Source organism: Pongo pygmaeus, chromosome 2 (genome assembly GCF_028885625.2).
Source record: "Pongo pygmaeus isolate AG05252 chromosome 2, NHGRI_mPonPyg2-v2.0_pri, whole genome shotgun sequence".
NCBI classification, from domain to species: Eukaryota; Metazoa; Chordata; class Mammalia; order Primates; family Hominidae; genus Pongo; species Pongo pygmaeus.
In genome coordinates, this window is record NC_085930.1 from 89,454,943 (window position 1) to 89,471,895 (window position 16,953).

Sequence of the window (16,953 nt, forward strand, 5' to 3'; positions counted from 1 at the left end):
GTTAAATGTTAACATTTCTTTAATAAAGAATAAAAATAAACCATTTCCTTAGTATTCCTAGGCTTTCAGAGGAGGTGGAGTGCATATTTCTCTGGCATCAATTACACATGTTCTAGATCATTTCTTAAAGGATTAGAAGAGAAAATTCAACAAAAAGGAAAAAGAATGAGGATGAAAAGAAATTATGTATGGAGGCTGGGTGTAGTGGCTCACATCTGTAATCCCAGCACTTTGGGAGACTGAGATGGGCAGATCACCTGAGGTTAGGAGTTCGAGACCAGCATGGTCAACATGGTGAAACCATGTCTCTACTAAAAATACAAAAATTAGCTGAGTGCGGTGACACACACCTGTAATCCTAGCTACTCAGGAGGCTGAGGCAAGAGAATCGCTTGAATCCAGGAGGCGGAGGTTGCAGTGAGCTTAGATCGCATCACTGCACTCCAGCCTGGGTGACAGAGCAAGACTCCATTTCAAAAAAATAAAACAAAATAAAATTGTGTATGAAGACATACAAAAACTGAATATATAAGCAGGTCTGAAAATATTGAGAGCATCTTAAGCTGGGTTTATACAATTATTTGAACAATTCAGGTCAAAAGCCACACTTAAAAATAAAAGCAACACCTGTCAATTCAAAGCAAAAGTATTTTATTTGTATCAGTTTCTACTTCCTATAAATGTAAAATTAGCCCAAAGGGTTAGAAAAAAAAATAACAGAAGTGTTCTCATTCTCTCAGACTCTTGCTCACAATGTGAACACATCAGAGATTAAAATAACACAGTATAAGGTTAGAGTTTCAATAGGCATTATCCTGAGAAACCAAGGGAAGGCTGAGAGTGGGTGGTCAGTGAGTAGATATTAAGAATAAAATCTCCTCTTCTTGTTTGCATGACTTGTGTGTGGAACTCTGCCCACCCTTTGCTTTGCTTTGCTTTGCTTTGGCGGGGAAGCGGAGTTCTGACTTGGCTCTGTGACATTCCATGACATACGCCTCAAAGCTGTAAGACATAGTGGAGAAAATGTCACTGTGTAAGGGCAGTCTGTCTCAGGGCAATGCAACATGGCCATCTGAGGCACTGCTTGGTGGTCCAGTGATTCATCAGAGTACAGACACTGAACACTATTGATTTGAGGACAAGGCATGGCAGAGATCAGTGAGATTCTGAGCAAGAATGGGGAATTAACAGGGCATACTCAAATGACAGAGGAAAATCTAGGACAGCAGTCTATATGTGCAGGCAATGGAGGTGATGACAATGTGTTGACAGCAATATTTTGTTAATATCTGGGAGTTGTTAATAAAGGGTGCTTCCTGGAGCAACCAAAACAAGTACCTGCCTAAATGGAGTCAACTAATATGCTTACTAAAAGGTTTTTGAGCTAAATGGCAAATTGCGTCAGAGCAGGCAAAATGCTCCATTTAAGATTCATAATTGGAAGGCACTTTATCTACCTAATGATCAGAAGGATGCTGATTATTAGAAATGCCCGCATTAAAGACAGGGAAGCACATTTGCATTCAGCTCAGAGTACGGGTAGAGGGAAAATAATAAGAATTCTCTTAAGATACAGATCTTAAGTTCTTTACTACATTTGTGTTAATGCCGCTCCTGGAGTCCAGCCTCACATAAAGTGAGTGGAAAATAATAACCCCAGATGTGTGCTGGACACTGCATCCTACTGCACAGAGAACCAAACGATTCTGGCAGCAGCAGCAGACCATCACACACAAACGTTCTCTCACCAGCAAACCCACACACATGCGAACACCCAGCACAGCAGCACAGCCAACTGTTCTAGCCACAGTGCCACTGTAAAGGGTTTGCAAATCAGGATGGGCAGGATTAAAAGAGAGCCAGTGTAGAGATTTTATATCTGTAGGAAAACAAAAACAAGATGAATGTTTCATCAAGCTCATGATGGTGTCTGAACAGAAGAATAACGTGAGATACTGAAATAGAAAAGGAAAACCAAATGTTGTGCTATTCAAAGTGAAGAATTGAGGGACACTCCAAGACACACCCTCGCCCCTTAGTTTCCTTCAATTATCCATACAGTTGGATGAAGAAGAGGAGGTAAGGAAGAAGTGAGGCTGGTATTTGGGATCTGAATTATTGAGCTATCACTTCACTTTCTGTAATTCATTCTGAATACATATATTTAGTCTTATTTTCTAAAATAACTTAAAATAGCAGCTTTTAATACTCTTAATAGCACATGTCAAGAGGAGCTTTTTTTTTTTTAATTTGAACAGAACAGTGGGCATTATTACTTCACACACAGTAGATACTCAGCAACCCTTACTGTGTGTCTCCAACTTCCACCCTTGCCATGATTATACTTTCCATAGACACTGAGACTTGAGGTAGGAAGACCAGGTAGAAGTCCCTTGTACAATTGTCCAGCAGGCAGTAATAAAGGGTTTACAGTAGAGTGTTGGGAAATGTGTGTTGACCAGATACATTTCAGAGTGAATTAATAGTATTTGGTGACCAACTAAATTTCAGGAGGAAAGAGAAGTAGCTGAAGAGGAGGCTGATTTCTCTAGATCGGATGGCCAAGTGGATGGAGGGACCATTACTGGCTGGGGACGCAGGTCTGCAGGTCATCCTGAAGAACATCAATCATGTTCCCAGCAGGGAGGCCCTCAGGGGGAACTGGACCACGTGGGACTGTTTGCTCTGCTTTTTAAATTTTCTCTCTTCTTCCTTAGCTGTCAAGCTGTCAGCTGTCACTTCTTGCTACTGTCAGTTCTAAGTCCTTCCTTCTTTACTTCCTAATTTGCTGCTTCTGGAAAGCCTGAGAGGCAAGGCTGCTAGAAATATATATAAAGCAAGAGTCTATGGATGCTAAGTAATGGTCCAAGGACCATTGACTATTATAAAGTACAGGGCTTCATGATTACTGTTTCAACTGTTCAATTTAAATGGATTAGGTCTTCAGAGATCTGGCACTCGGATAGCTAGGGAGGTATTGATTTCTATCTGTGTAGCAACTTTGAGAATAAAATTGTTCTTCAAGTCATCCAATGATTCTTAATTTTTAAGGTAAGATTTTAAATTGGCTGCTACATAACAAATCATAGCTAGCACCTATTGGGCACTTAGTAGTTGTCAGACCCTGTTCTAAGAACTTTTCATGTAATATCACTTGTAACCAGCCAGGAGTCCTAAGGATTGGGCAGTATTATAATTACCCATTTTATAGACAGAAAATGTGAGGCATAGAAAGGTTAATTTTTCCAAGACCACTGAGTGGCCATAAGCAGCAGAGCCAGATTCAAAAGCATGGCCGGGTGCAGTGGCTCACGCCTGGAATCCCAGTACTTTGGGAGGCTAAGGAGGGCGGATCATTTCTGGTCAGGAGTTCAAGACCAGCCTGGCCAACATGGTGAAACCCTGTCTCAACTAAAAACACAAAAATTAGCTGGGCGTGGTGGTGCGCACCTGTAGTCCCAGCTACTTGAGAGGCTGAGGCAGGAGAACTGCTTGAATCTGGGAGGCAGAGGTTGCAGTGAGCCGAGATCATGCCACTGCACTCCAGCCTGGGCGACAGAGTATAAAAAGATAAATAACTCTGTCTCAAAATAAATAAATGGGTAATTAGGGTGAAATGGAGTCATATGGGCTGGCACTGTTCCAATATGACTGGTGTCCTTATAAGAAGAGATTACGACACAGACAAACATAGAAGAGGACCCTCTAAAACCACAGGGAAAAGGTGGCCATCTGCAAGCCAAGGAGAGAGACCTCAGAAGAAAACCCTGCCGATACCTTGATCTTGCACTTCCAGTCTTCGGAACTGGGAAGAAATGCATTTCTGTTTAAGTCACTTAGCCTGTGGTATTTTGTCACGGCAGCCTGAGCAGACTCATACACACTGACCAAAAAGGTTGGTATTAAGAGCTTTACGTAGAAACCCCCTGAAAACAACTTCCCTCCTTGACTTTTCTCCCAAATCTTAAGTTCATTGAAGGGATTAGTTCAGGGAGAGGGAAAGAAGTTTGGTTTCTTAGAAGATGGGAGGAGGCCGAAATGAAGAACGCAGAGGAGTGGAGAAGATTCTTCAAGACCAGAAGGGCTCATGGGGCTCAGTGAGTGCAGGCCTCTCACGGCATTCTCTCAGTGCTCTGGAAGAGAGAGTGCTGTTCCAGGCATAGTTCCAGGACATGGGGCTCCAGCCTTGTCACTTCCTGACCCCTGAGTGCAATAATGACTCAGCTGAGTTTCTGCCAGATCAATAAGATGGAGATACAGAGAAAGATATTTTATAATTTGACTATTAATTCAAAAAATAATGTGAATTAATACTACTTTAATACTACTTTCACACCCAAGCTTGTTAAATGGAACTCAAGTAGGAACACACCCTCTATGGAAGAATTAATCACCCAGTTGTGCCAAGACTCCAAGCAGAACACTGACAGTGGTGATCACAGTTGCTCTTCCCTGCCCAGCATCACCCCTTCTTTTTCTGGCAACACACCCTGATACCTTTTGGAGCAATGACTTTCCTCCCTAAAGTGCATGCTTGTGGAGGATTGTCACTCAGGGGGCTTGCCTTGCCAAGCACAAGTATGGGACCCAACTGGACCAATTGGCTTCACTCTCCCCACTCTGAGTCTTGAAGTGGGTGCTAGAAGGAAGAACAAATGCTAAAATTAATTCATCTCAGCTTTGGCTCCCTAAAGTAAGTAGTCAAATTGCTGGAGTTCCTTGGAGATATCGTAATAAAACTGGTTCTCCAGGCTTGACTTGCATCCTGTAGGCATCCATATCTCCCTTGAATAAATTTTCTTTTGTCTTTAGTTGCCAGAGTCTATTTCTGTGGCTTTCAACCACAAAAGAGCCCTAGTTAATATAATGCCTGTGGAATCAGACTCTGAAAACTAAGATGTAAGTAGTAAATAGGGTACATTGGTTCCCACTCTTTTGGAAAGGTGTGTGTGCTTGTTGTGTGTTGAGATTTTGAGCCACCCATTTTGATATCCATTTGTTCCAGTACCATTTATTGAAAAGTGACTCATCCTTCATGCGTTGCCTTTGCATCCTTGTCAAAAATCAGTTGTCTATATCTGTTTGGTTTCTTTCTGGACTCTCTAGCCTGTTTCATTGAACACTTTGTCTTTACACCAATATTATGCTGTTTTGATTACTATAGTTTTATAATGATATTGTCATATTTGGGTGTGTGTGTGTGTGGATATGTGGGTGTGGGGAAGAAGAAAGTTGCAGTCATCAGGACATTTGTTCCTTAAATACTTAATACGCAAGTTTTAAAAATAAGGGCTTTGTCATACTTGTCACAGCAAAGAAAATTAGTAATAATCCCCAAATATCATTTAATATACAGTCCATATTCAAATATCTCTAATGTCTCCAAAACATCTATGGCTGTTTTTTTTTAAAAATATATGATAGATCTTTTATTAATATCTCTAGCTTGTCTTTGATGATTTAGAATTTTAAACTTTTTTCCTTGGATCAATTTTCATAATTTATAATATTACTAGGAATTCATCCTTCCAAGTTTTGAAAACTATTATATAGAGTTGCTTATTATATTCTCTTAAACGATTTTAATCACTCCTATATCTATGGTTATTTCTCCTTTCACATTTCTAATCTAACCTATTTTTGTTCACACTCACCGTCTTTATCTCTCTTGCTCACTCTTTCCTTAATGAGGATTTGAAGGGGCTTATCTGTAAATGTCACTGGTCTTCGCCAAGAAGCAGTATTTGAGTTTATTTTTTGTCTCTGTAGATATGCTATTTTATTACCTTTGTATTTTATTTTTATTTCATCCCTCTTCTTAGTTTCTTTGGGTTTACTATGTTGTTCTTTTTAGAAAACTATAGAAGTGAGTCTTTAGCACCTCTTTGGTGGTTCTTTGGCAGTGAAGGCATTCAAGGCTGTAAACTCTTCTCCAGGCTGGGTGTCATTGTGTCTGATGGACTTTGTATGTTGTGCACGCCTTTTCATTGCTTTCTAGAAAGCTGGTGATTTTTCTTTTGATTTTCTCTTTAATCCAAAGGTTATCAACAGCTGCCTTTTAATTCCCAAATTGGTGAAATGTTTGGCCATTTTAAAATTGCTTATGTCTTATTTTGTTAAGATTGTGTAATGGAAAATCATGTCTTATAACATCTCAATGCTTTTGAATTTTTAAGGTTTTAATTGTGGATTTATGTCACTTCTTATGATCACTTTTTATAGATATTCCTGGACATTTGAAATAATGGAGAAATATACCCCTATTCAATGGATGTAACATTCTATAGTACAAGTTACATTTAGTTTACTGATTGTATTTTTAAATCCTCTATGTTCTTGCTTACTTTTTTTTCTGCTGCATATGCTAAGGGAACTATATAGCAGCCCCTGATTACAATAGTAATTTTATCAAGTTATCCTTGGATTTGTAATAGTTTTGCTTGAGGCATTGGGCTTCTACCGTTTGGTGTGTAAATATTTTGTCAGTTGCATTGTTTTAATAAATGTCAGTATTGTGGTTCCAAAATGGCCCTCCACATCCTGTTGAGTGATTTTACCTCTTCTGTTCATCTTCTTCCATCTTCAGACGCCTCTTCTGGTTCACCTGTGGTTGGTTTTCAGTCTTATTTATTTCCTCGGAAAGGGGTTTTGTGGTGCTATAGTTTCTATTTGCTTATCTTCAAATGTCTTTCAGCCTGACAGATGGAAGATATCTTAGCTGGGTATAGGATTCCTAGGTTGCTGTCCTTCTCTCTTTGATGTGACTCCATTGTGTTTTAGCTGTCACTGTTGCAACTGAGAAGTCTCAGGCCACTCTGATGAGTTTTTCGCTGTATGTATATGTCTGTTGTGGATGAGAGGAGTGGTTTGAAGGATGGGAAAACAATGTCAACCAGGTGTCACCACGCACAATTCCAGGAGGCACCATTCACATCAACTTTCATCATAAGAGTCATGGATGACTGCAGGTCAAATTCTTTCCAGCATCTGCCACTGTCTTGTCCTCATCCTAGGCTATCTGAAGCCTCATCTCCAGGTACTTCCCCAGCCTATAGGGAAAAAATATTTCCACCAGTTTTCTCCACCTGGGCTTCCAGAGAGCTAAAGGTCTCCCCTGAACCTCACTTCCCTTAGGCCTCAGTAGGAAGACTTCACGAGATGCAGAGGCAGAACTGAGCATGGAGATAAAGAGGGTTGCTTTCGGGTAGCCATGGGCCCAGAATGCCCCTCATCCCTTAGAGTGGAATTCTTTAAGCAAGGCTTGCTTATAATTTTTCCTCTAGAGATGTGAGCTCTTCAAATTGAGAGATCTCTCAGTGACAACAAAGTGGCTGTACAATAACTATAACATCATTTTAAACAAATTAGGCACTAAATTAGTCTGGGCGCCATGGCTCACACCTGTAACTCCAGCATTTTAGGAGGCTGAGGTGGGTGGATCACTTGAGGTCAGGTGTTCTAGACCAACAAGGTGAAACTGTGTCTCTACTAAAAATACAAAAATTAACCAGGCATGGTGGCGGGCACCTGTAATCCCCACTACTCAGGAGGCTGAGGCAGGAGAATCGCTTGAACGCAGGAGGCGGAGATTGCAGTGAGCCAAGATTGCACCACTGCACTCCAGCCTGGGCCACAGAGCAAGACTCTGTCTCTAAATAAATAAATAAAAATAACAGGTTAGGCGCTAAATTATTTCTTCCTAAAATAAAGCTGAATGTGTGGGAATCAGTGTTCTCTATTAATAAAAGAAGAGGAATATTAAAAATTTCAAACAAAAATTTGGCTTGTTCATGGTCTAGGAAACCTACCAGGCAGCCTGCTTTTGAAAAGGAGAAGATAAGTCTCCACAGCACATGGCGTGACAACCATTTACGACCTCTCCAGAGACAATATTCCACATGAGACCATCTGATTAGAAAGCAGAGTCCATGAAATAGACTTGTCTTGCTATTTCTGTGTGCTTTTAGGAAGCCTATGCTCACTGAGAAGAAAGAAAAGAATGTTCCTATAAACTTGTGATGGAAAAGCAATAAAAGCCACCAGAGACATTCTGAAATTTTTATTCTAATATTTCACTGACCAGAAGGAAGAAGCAGGAAGCCTTGCAAGGTTCGAGAAATAGTTGTCAGCAATAAGGAGAGACCACATTTTTCTGCCTCGTACAAAGCTTAAAAAGCAGGGGAATGGGGTTCAGAGAGAAAAGGGCAATTGATCTAATTGGACTAGAAGAAAGTATACTTTAAAAATTTTTTATTATGGTAAAAATGCATAAAATTTGGCATTTTAACCATTTTCTTATTTCTTATTTTTTATAGACAGGGTCTTGCTCTGTCACCCAGGCTGGAGTGCAGTGGTGCAATCATGGCTCACTGCAGTCTCAACTTTCTGGGTTCAAGCCATTCTCCTCCTTTGGCCTCCAGTGTAGCTAGGACTAAAGGTGCAAGCCACCATGCCTGGCTAATTTTATTTTTACCATTTTCAAGTGCATAATTCACAGGGATTAATTGCAACTATCACTGCCATCTTTTTCCAAAACATTCTCATCACTCCCCACAGATACTCTGTACCCATTAAGCACTAACTCCTCATTCTCCTTTCCCCAGCCCCTGGTATCCTCTGTTCTACTTTTGTGTGTGTGTTTCTTTATGAATTTACCTATAGAAGGAAGTATTTTTGTGTACCAGGCAGCAGTAAAACTAAGTCAGTGAGAAGACTACCTCTTAATCGATTCAGTACTGAATTCCGTAGACAAGCGAAGCCACGCAAGGTTTCTGAGCAAAAAATACAACCCGGCTAGAGCATTGCTTTCAGAAGCTTCATCTGGCAGTGGTTTGTGGGATGGATTGGGGTCTGGAGACCAGTTGAGAGGTTGTTATGAAAGCCCAGGCTGGGGGTAAGGAGCACTTGGAGCCACTACTGAAATGGGAAAGAAGATTTAGGAGACATTTTAGGGAATATACAGGAGGAAGCAGCCACAGGACCTGGCAAAATTACCTCGGGGAAAAAAGGGAGGGAGGATGACAGATGTTTTGAGTCTGGGTGACTCGGGTGATTAATTTTTAAACTATGCATTTTTAATTAGGCTTCTATAAAAAGTCACAAAACAGTCATTTAAATTATCAACAAAGGGTTTCAAAAAAAGATCAGAATCGAGTGTGATGTTCTTTTAGGAAAAAAACCTGAATCAAACAAAAGAATTCTATCTTCTAAATGTCAAGGTTCATGTGACATGACATGGCATTTCATAGGAAAGGAGGGAGGTAGGGAGGACCAGGGTAATCAATCAATCTAGAATGCTCCAAGGTAGGAATTCAAGGGAGGGAGAAGGAGCTGACTCTATATGGAAGGCCATTATTTGTGGAGGACATGTTGTGGCTAATATTTAATAATAAGAAGTATGATATTATGGCTAGAAGCATGGAGTCTGAATCCAGACTTTTTGAGTTCAAATCCTACTCTGTCATGAACTAGCTGTGTGACCTTGGTCAAACTGCTTAACCTCCCTGAACCTCTGTAATATGGGGTAATATAATATCTATCTGATACAGTTGTTTAATTGATTAAATGACTTAATATATACGGAATGCTTAAGTACCTAGCATATAGCAAGTGCTATACAAGATTTTGGCAGTATTATTATTCTTAGGCTAATTTAAAAGAGCAAAGTAAAATTTAAAGTTTCCCTGTAAGGTTGAATAACTTACTAAGGAAATTAGAAATAAAGGAATCACAAAGTCCGACATACAGCCACAGCTGAAATACCTCTTTTCTGTGATTTAAGCATTGCTGCCTTCTTAGGCCAATGCTAATTATTCACCTGCTTATTAAACATTATTTAAAAAACACTTAAATTGGTATGATACTAACTCACTTTTTAAAATTCATTGACTTGGAATTTTTCTAACCAAGTTTAAATTTATTTGTTTCAATGCTCTGGGGTCCATTCACTTTTTTTGCCCATGACAAGGGATGCTGAGTTGAACAGGAAGTAGGGGTTAAATCAATAGATAGTTGACTAAATGAAGAAAATAATGATTTGTATGTTTTCCGAGGTGATCTTTGAGGTCAAGGTCTAAATTTAGGAATATGGATCTTTAAGGATTTTTTTGCTTCATTTGTAAATAAAAATCAGGGCAGCGGTTCAAAGGACAGACTCAGCTTTTACACCAGTGGTTTTTTTCAGTGATTTTTCTCCTGTGAGATTTAGAAAATGCTGTGCTTACCATCCAGTGCCTCTGTCGTGCACCCCTGTCCTTTGCTAAGGCTGCACGTCGTCACACCCACCTGGCCTAGAATTCCCGATCGCCCGGTGGGACCGGAAGACAGTCTACATCCTCAAGCCGTGCTCTGCGGGAAGCGGTGGATACTGCTGCCCTCTGCTGGTCACCACTTGAAACACTTCTCCTGGGCTTTTCCGAGGAAAGGGGCTGTGAATAAGCAAAAATCGCAGCACGAGAAGAGGGATGGATTCGAAACCTCTGTAGCCCGAAACCGTCGAGCTCACCCACCCACCAACCTCCTGTGCACCTTGCAAAAAACAAAAAAAAAATTTTTTTTTTTTCAAAATAAAAACAGGCCAGGCGCAGTGGCTCACACCTGTAATCCCAGAAATTTAGGGTGCAGAGGCAGGTGGATTGCTTGAGCCTGGGAGTTCCAGACCGGCCTAGGCAATATAGCGAGACCTCGTCTTTACAAAAACTACCCAAAAAAGCCGGGTGTGGTGGCGACCCCCGTAATCCCAGTTACTAGTGAGCTGAGGTGGAAGAATCACTTGATCCCAGGAGGTCGAGGCTGCAGTGAGCTGAGATTGCTCCACTACACTCCAGCCTGGGCGACAGAGCAAAACCCTATCTCTAAAAAAGTATTAATTAATTAGTTAAAATAAAAACAGTACTAAGTAGTACAGATGAGTGATAGGAAGACCAACACGGTTCTGATTGGTCCCATGATTAGACCACACCTCTTGTTTAAATGTTTACTAGTTAATTCTTTCCCAATGTTCACTTTCTTGTTCCTATGCTTTGCTGCATCAGCGGGTGGTTGAGACAGTGCCGTTTCAATATGTGCAGGGTAGTTTCTTCAAGTTTATCTTAGAAAATTGCAATGTACTTGCTGCATGTGTTACCATAGTGCTCTGCGGCCGTGTCTTAGTTTCACTTGTTTGCTTACACAAATCAGAGACTCACCCTTCTTTTTTTTTCTTTCAATATTTCATATTCTAGTGGTTACTTTTGAATTTATGCTTTTTATAGTGTCTCTCCTCTAGTCCTCTTTATCATTTTTGTTGTTAAATAATTGCATTTGATTTCTGGAAATTGTTCCATATCAGCTCATAAAGATTTTATTTATTTATTTATTTATTTATTATTTTTTACAGCTGCATAATACCCCATCATGTGTTATGTACCATTGTGTATACAACCATTTTCCTATATTTGGGCATTTAAGTTGTTTCCAATATTTTACAATTTTAAACAATACTCTAATGAATAACCTTGTGCATGGGTATTTTTGAATTTTTGGAGGTGTAGCTTCAGGATAAGTTCCCAGAAGCAGGATGCTGGGTCAAAGGGCGAATGCATGGGTATTGTTGTTAAATTGCAGGAAATTGTTCTTCTTAGGGTGAGAGACTCCCTATGAGACTGCAAGTGACTAGTATTTATTGTGAGGATAATTTAACAAGTGGTTAAAAACACTGGAATATTAGTACTCAAGAAAATAGGGTGTGATATCAGCGAAGGCAAGAGGCGTAAACTCAAAGAGTTGGGAAGAGCAGGAATAGTAGCATGAATTGGTGTTGTAAAGATGGTTTTGCTGCTGGATTTGCATGTAAGGTTGACCTAAGTCTTTTTGCCACATAGGCTGATGATGATCCACCCCTGTGTGCCATCATTTTCTGTGGCTAGGCTCTTTTCTGTCTGTCTGCTTCTCCTCAGATTCCCTCCGGGCTCCTTTGCTCAGTAAGGCATACCTCTGTTTCTCCTGCCCCTCCTTGCTCATGATTTCAGCCTGCTATTCAATCTCTGACAGATCCCGGCTGCTCTCCTCCAACATCCTCACTTCTATTTCATGACCCTATGGTGTCTACACCCACTACTAGCCGGTGATTCTAGACACAGTTTCTAATTCAGATTCTGAAAAGTAAAAGTCTGAGTGTCCCAGATCTTCCCTTTGGAACAACACTTTTCATGCCAGGACATTTTGTAGGCTTCAGGTAGATGATCACTTGCAGTTCAAACTGCTTCCCTGGGTGTCATGTGTCTACCCAAGATGAGCCCTACAGAAGGACTGTGGGTGGAACTAGAGGTATGACAGGTTAACATGATTGATATGTAAATTTTAGGCAATTTACCAGAAGTGGGAGGATGGCCACTTCTCAATGGCTGCGCTGGTTCAGCTGCAAGTTCTTGATTTTTCACATCATGTTCCCAGGATCATATACTTAGCACCCTGCAGGTGACTGTGTGCTGATTTTCAAACCACAAAGAGGAAAACAAGCTAGAAAAACCTCTTTATCACCACTTATTTTATACTCAAAGGGGGGTAATTATTAAAGGAACTAAGGAAATTGGCACAAAGTAACTGTCTTTAAAGATGATCCTAACCCAAGCCCATCGTTTTAATCTAACCTCAAATATCACTTCATCAAAAAAAAAAAACCTTTTCCATTCCATTCGTGCATTCATGCCTTCAATAATTTTGCCACTAATTGAATAATGTATTTAATGGTGTATTGCTTCTCTGTCTCTTTCTACCCTTTCCCCACCAGAATGTGAACCCCATGAATTTTGCGACCACTTCTCTGTCTGGTACCCCCAGCACATAGTAAGAGGTCTATGCTAACAGTGGGGTTGCATGAAGTGTGTCATCCTGGGGGACACATTTCACTCTCCCTGCCTTGTGCAAGTGTCTTCTCGTCATGGAAAAAGAAAACTGATATTGCTCTCAGCAATTACCCAACCTGCTCCAGAAACAACAGTGTTTCCTAAGCACTCTTTTTCCTTCAAAATACTCTTTTGGAAAGGAGTAATTTAGTGAGTAAGAAATGAGCAGGCTACATCAATTGATCATGATGCTGCAATAACCCTGAAATTTTTGTGCGTTCCAAGCAGATACTCTATGTAATGTTTCCATCCTATGTGGTGTAATCAATAACTGCCTAACAGGAAGGATGCTGGCAGGAGCAGAGATAACTCCGCCTGCACAAACCCATCTTGGACATACGCAGAAAAGCTATAATCAGGGCCGTGCACATAAAGTATTTGAAATTCAATGAAAAAGCTGAAAGTGCATGTAATTAAAAGTGAGCAAGGCAGATAAAGTTAATTATATACTCAGAGGAACATTGTTTTATGCAGTGGGCATGGTAGTCATCACAATCAACAGCCCGTAGGGCCTGTACAGAGAGCTGACGACGCTCTGCTCAGAATGAAGGAATCCAGTGCCCTAAATCAGAGCAGCCTTTTCAGAGCCATATAATCTCACATAAAGGAAAAGTACAAAGGCTGAAAAGGAGGAGGGCCCTGCTTGGTGCAATCTCGAAATAAACCAGGTTCTAATAGTAAAGGGCTTGTAACACAGATAAAAAAATGAAGAAAGAGTCATTTTTAAAATAAACCCTAGAACCAGAGCAAATAAGAAAAGATATGTACGCCCTTAGCTCACCATAGCCTGTTTCCATCAAACATTTTAATTTCCATGGGGCAGGATATATATCTACCAAGAAGATACACATTTATTTTTCCTCCCTGAGATTACAAAAACCTCAGGTTTCAAGCTTAAAGAAGGGTCTTTGTAAAACTAGTTAATCCAGTCAAACTGAGTTAATGGCTACAAAGAGATTGATGGAATGGGCAATTTACTGTTCAATAATGAGTTGTCAATATGGGGCAAAGAGCTGCTTTGATCAGCTGGGCAGTCAAATCACAGCCACAGTTCAGGGTTCGACTGATTCCTCAGCAATTAATGGTTATGATAGTAAAAAGAGAAGAAGACCGATCTGACCAGAAATTGGTCTCCTCCGTGCTGAGTGGAGAGGCTGACAGCAGGGCATTGTGCACCTTGAAGCTTATTTGCACCTGGAATAATGAAGAGTCATAGAATCCCCTGTGACTGAGATTTTCTGGCAGTTACAACCTTAATTTGATTATGAATCTATACTTGGATGAACTGGAAACCAGAATGTACCAGTCACATACAATTTAAACTACAAGACTATTTATACAGGTTTCCCCCTATACTTCAACATGAGTTTTGGATCATATATCCAATTCTTGTCACAAATATAAACAGGCTGATACATTTAACTATTTAAACATTGTAAGCTTTTATGTTGAAGAAAAACCCCTAAAAATTTAGAAAAATAAATGAGGGGGGAAGCTGTGATACTTGAAAATTAACAAAGTTAATTTCCTTAAAATATGAAGATTGCTTACTAGTCAGTGAGGAAAGATTCCATAGAGAATTGACAAAGCCAAACAAGAATTTCATAGAACAGAAAATATATCTGGTCTGTAAAATGTGAAAAAAAAATTAACCTCACCAATCATAAAAGGAATGCAAAGGAAAAGCAACTGTTAGCAAAACTTAAAATGGCTAATGCAAGTACATTGGGAGACAGGTCTGATGGGGTTCAGGACACGCAATCTCAAAATATCACACCTTGTGCTTTGAGGAAGTGGTAGAAACAGGAAGGTCACTCTCACCTTCTCTGTGCCCTTCTTGCTCGAAGCCAGTTATAAAAGAATTCCCTGAACTTCCTATAAGGTAGGTCATAAGACCCTCGTTCCAAAGATATTATCCCTATGCTCAAAGAAAAGAAATCCCTTATATATGAAGATACGGGGACACAGAGAAGAATCTGAACACACAGACCTTGCTAAGTCCCCCCCAGTTTATTACCATCACATCACACCCCCTTTGACCATTCATACTTCTACATAACTGTCCATTCTTCATCAAATTTACCTTACAAATATACAGATTTCTTCATTTCTTTGGGTCTTCATTTCCAAAGGCTCTCATGTCATCTAAAATTTATATTAAATATATTTGTGTGCTTTTCTCCTGTTATTCTTTTTTTTTTTTCTTTTTTTTTTTTTTTTGAGACAAAGTGTCACTCTGTCACCCAGGTTGGAGTGCAGTGGTATGATCTCAGCTCACTGCAACCTCCGCCTGCTGGGTTCAAGCAATTCTCCTGCCTCAGCCTCCCCAGTAACTGGGACTACAGGTGTGTGCCACACCTCAGGTGCTAATGAGGTTTCACCATGCTGGCCAGGCTGGTCTCAAATTCCTGACCTCGTGATCCTCCTGCCTCAGCCTCCTAAAATGCTGGGATTACAGGTGTGAGCCACCTCTCCTGGCCCTGCTATTCTATCTTTTATTATAGGTGCCTCAGCTATGAACCTCGCAATGGGTGAGGAAAAGATACTACTTTTTCTCCCCTGCAGGTTCTCTGTTCAATATTAGTGGCCTTGTAAATTGATATATATATCATTTGTGGAAAATAATTCATAAAATACTTACAGAATACATCAAAATATAAAATATCAATGCCCTCTTATTCAGCAATTGCACGTCTAGAGATTTAGATTGAGAAATAACTGTGAAAATATATATGTACACGGATAAGTGACACTGTAATATTAATAAGATTGAAAAAAACAAAAATAACCCAAATCAACTAGCAGTTAAGGACTGATGAGGAAAAAGTTGGTATAGAAATATAATGGGCCGGGTGTGGTGGCTCACACCTGTAATCCCAGCATTTTGGGAGGCTGAGGTGGGCGGATCTCCTGAGGTCAGGAATTCCAGACCAGCCTGGCCAATATGGTGAAACCCCATCTCTACTAAAAATACAAAAATTAGCCAGGCTTGGTGGCATATGCCTGTAATCCTAGCTACTCAGGAGGCCAAGGCAGGAGAATCGCTTGAACCCGGGAGGTGGAGGTTGCAGTGAGGCAAGATCACCCCACTGCACTCCAGCCTGGGTAACAGAGTGAGATCCGTCTCAAAAATAACAAACACACAAACAAAAATAAATATAATGGAATCCTATATGGTCAATCCATTGTCATCCAAGATATCCATAATACATGGTAGAATGAATAAAACACAGTTTAAAATGTGCGAGTATAGAATGATCATGTTAATATACCCAGGTAAGTTTTAAAGAAGCTACGCTTCTCTAGAATGTAAGTTCCAAAGACAGGGCTTTGTGCTCTTCACTGCTGAGTCCTCGAGGCCTAAGACAGTGCCTGGTACTTTGTAACCATGCAATCATGTTTGCTGAATGACTAAATGAAAGATGTTTAGAAAGTTTTTCACCAAAAGTTTAGCAGTGGTGGAGAGCTATTTAATAGTATTTTTTTTTTACTCTTCATATTTTCTCTATCATTTGAGTTGTCTTCAAAATGCTTGTTTCATTTATATAGAACCAAATAATATATTTAAATTATGTGATGATGCCTACTGCCTGTGAGATGTGGCAGTCTCACCTGTTTCAGCAGCTGTGTAAACTTGTTCAGCTCTTTTGGAAAACCATTTAACATTAAATATCCCCAAGTCACAAAATCCTTCTTCCCTTTGTCCATTATTCCTTCGTGGGAATTTATGCTAAGGAAAAAGATGCAAAACATGAAGTGATCTAGACATCCAAAGTCTTCATCTAAGTTTTTATATTAGGTAAGTAAAAACTCTGGTCAACCTAAAGACACCTCTAACAGAGGGAAGAGTGAAAGTAAATCATGGTAAATCCATTATATGGAATTTAGGCCAGGCATGGTGGCCCACACCTGTAATCCCAGCACTTTGGGCCACTGAGGCAGGGGAATCACTTGAGGTCAGAAGGTCAAGACCAGCCTGGCCAACATGGTGAAACCCCGTCTCTACTAAAAATACAAAAATTAGCCTGGCATGGTGGTGCAGGCCTGTAATCCCAGCTACTTGGGAGGC